Source organism: Odocoileus virginianus, chromosome 14 (assembly GCF_023699985.2).
Source record: "Odocoileus virginianus isolate 20LAN1187 ecotype Illinois chromosome 14, Ovbor_1.2, whole genome shotgun sequence".
NCBI classification, from domain to species: domain Eukaryota; kingdom Metazoa; phylum Chordata; class Mammalia; order Artiodactyla; family Cervidae; genus Odocoileus; species Odocoileus virginianus.
Window position 1 is genome coordinate 9,028,119 of NC_069687.1, and position 3,210 is coordinate 9,031,328.

At 39.6% G+C, this 3,210-nt stretch overlaps 1 pseudogene; it reads right to left on the bottom strand.

Moving 5' to 3' along the window:
* Positions 1-2,207: 2,207 nt before the first annotated feature.
* On the bottom strand, positions 2,208-2,615 carry LOC110131441 (large ribosomal subunit protein eL33 pseudogene; annotated as a pseudogene).
* Positions 2,616-3,210: the final 595 nt, after the last annotated feature.

A 3,210-nucleotide genomic window follows, 5' to 3' on the forward strand; every position in this document is an offset into this window, starting at 1 on the left:
GGCCTGGCCCATAGTTAGGGCTCACTGAGTTGTAGTCTGCAGTATATGCAGATCAGAGAGTGACACTATTCATTGATTTTATTAAGTTTTTCTCTGTAAGGTCTTTAGAGAAATGGTCATTTAGAACCGCAGCAATAACATTAACATTGTGCATTAAAATTCATAAAGCGGCTTCATACACCTTCTTTGATCAACATAATAATCTGGGTGGTAAATAAGGATGAGAAAATTGAGGTTCAGAAATGTTAAAAGTTACACACAAGGTTATTCAGCTAATATAGCTCCCAGATGGAATACATCTCCTGGCTGGGTTACAATTGTGCTCCAGATGTTCACACTGGAAGTTTCGAGAGTGAGGCTCCGGAAATGCATGTGCTGACTTCCGCTTCAAAATTCGCCATGCAATAGTGTGGGGTATAGGATGAGATAAGCTGGGCTCACCTCCCAACTGCACCCCAAGAATGTTGGAGGCTCAGAGGGCACAGTACATGGAAAGTAATTTTCTATACTGTAATGTTGTACATATACTTGTTGTAAAAATGTAGTACTATTTCGTCAAGTTGAATCTTAGCCCACCAGTGTGACGTGGCTTGTGTGTTAGTTGCTCAGTCCTGTCCGACTCTTACAGGCCCCATGAACTGCAGTCCTCCAGGCTCTCCTGTCCGTGGGATTTTTCAGGCAAGAATACTGGAATGGGTTGCCATTTCCTTCTCCAGGGCATCTTCCTGACCCAGGGATTGAACCCATGTCTCCTGCACTCCAGGCAGATTCTTTACCACTAGGCCACCTGGGATATGGCTTACATTGTAACTTTTAACACCTTAAAATTTTGCCAAGAAAATGTGAAGTTTCCTATGCAAAGAAAGGTAGACATTTTTAATGACATAAGTCAATGAGCGTTTGGAAAGGAGTAGTTTTTCTGGCTCAAGTGTCCTTGCGTAACTATGACAAGTGTTTACCACAGTAATTATGCTTCATTCCACTGTAGGTTGAAGTCAGGGTAGGATTGGTTAAAGACTCACATTTTAATAGAAGATTACTTTTCTTTCTCGAATTATTGAAAGAGAGGAGAGAGGTAGACAGCATGCGTGTCCCTTCCACATCTCCGCGTTCTAACCTCCCTGCTCACGGAAGCCGCTGTCCTGCCAGCACTGTCTTGCCTCCTCTATTCACCAGAGTCAGTGGAAATTTTTTCTTCCTAAAAATGCCTGTAATTTCCTGGTAGAACAGCACTTGTGGCACATACCTGCTAACACCAGGCCATCAGCATGCACTGCTTTTGTACGTGATGACAGTCACAAAGCCAACTTGTACTGAGCACTTACTCTGCGCCAAGTATTGTCCTAAGCACCTTACTCGAAATAGTTCATTTAATCCTCAAAACACTCTGTGAATTGGGCAATAATTTGAAAATATAAATGGAAATGTTTTCACTTCCCAACAATATTTCCTAGGTCTTTAGGCCTTACTATGTTCTTTTAGGGTGCTGCGGGGATGTAATGAGTTGAATCTTGAATGTGTGGATGCAGGATAAGTGTTTATTAAAACATTTTCCAGAAGAAGGAAATGTTTCCCATTGTCACCATTTCTTTTCCAACACAAAATTTTATTATAAAAAATTGCCAAATATACAGAAAGTGGGGGAAATAGCACAAGAGGAGCTGAATCCTAAGCTCAAACATTGCAAATATATATATATTTGTGTTTGTGTATATATATATATATATATATATATATATACACATACATACATACATACATGTACATATGGAGTTCTCAGGTGGCTCAGTGGTAAAGAATCTGCCTGCAGTGCAGGAGATGTGAGTTCAATCCTTGGGTCAGGAAAATTCCCTGGAGAAGCAAATAGCAACCCACTCCAGTATTTTTGCCTGGGAATCCCATGGACAGAGAAGCCTGGCAGACTACAGTCCATGGGATCACAGTCAGACACGACTTAGTGACTAAACAACAACAGAACATATGTACATACAGTTATTACTGAATCATTTGAAAGCTAGTTGCCAATATCTTGACATTTCATCACTAATTATTGAATATTACATCATGCATCTCCTTAAAATGACAGTAATCTCTTACATAACCACAATACTGTTATCACTCCCAAGAAAACTGACAACCACAATGAATGTGGCTTATCTTTTCTCTTCACCCCTATTTGACCAATAAAAAGACAATAGAGAAAAACATTTTCTTTTCTTTTCTTTTTTTTTTTTTTACAAATTCACACTTTTATTTATTTTCAAGAAGTTTAAATCCTCGAAGGGTATAGCATCACACGGATTCTGTGTCTGATGGCCTTAGCAGGAAGGTTACTTCGGAATTTGGCACGAACCATGCCACTGTTTCCATGAGCTCGAGTTATCTTTCCCAGATTACTCTGGTTTTGTTAGGTTTTCCACCAGGAGTTCTGTGTTATTCTTTGCTTTGTACACATAAGCACATCTCTTGCCTAGTTAGAATTCAGTTTCATCTTGAGCGTATACACCTTCAATTTTCAGGAGAGCAGTGTGTTCCCTTTGGTTCCGTAGACCCCGTTTATAGCCAGCAAAAATGGCCTTGGACCACAGACTTCCAGAAATATTTGTCATTTTAGAAGTCCCACTCCCAGAAGGCCTCCACAGGGTCCAAGATGGCTGAAAGAGACGAGAAAAACATTTTCAATTTGCATTCCAATAACCTAATATTCTGTATTGTCTGTGAATGTTACAGCCTTTCCTCTCACTTGGAAAGCATTTGATACTTGGATGAGGAGAAAGACTAATTGTTAATACGTTAAAAATTATGAATAAATAACTAATGAGAACCTGCGGCACAGCCCAGGGAACTCTCCTCCTATACATATAGCATGTATAGCTCTGTGGTGGCCTAAATGGGAAGGAAATCCACAAGAGGGGCTTATACAGCAGATTCCCTTTGCTGTACAGTGGAAATTAACACAACATTGTATAGCAACTATACTCCAATACCCCAACAAAAATTAAAAAAAATAAAATATATTGCATGACCAATACATATACAAAAAAATGGAATTCACTCTCCTAATAAGGTAAATTTTCTTGGGCTCCAAAATCACTGCAGATGGTGACTCCAGCCGTGAAAGATGCTTGCTACTTGGGAGAAAAGCTATGACAAACCTAGACAACATATAAAAAGCAGAGACATTACTTTACCAACAAAGGTCCATCTAGT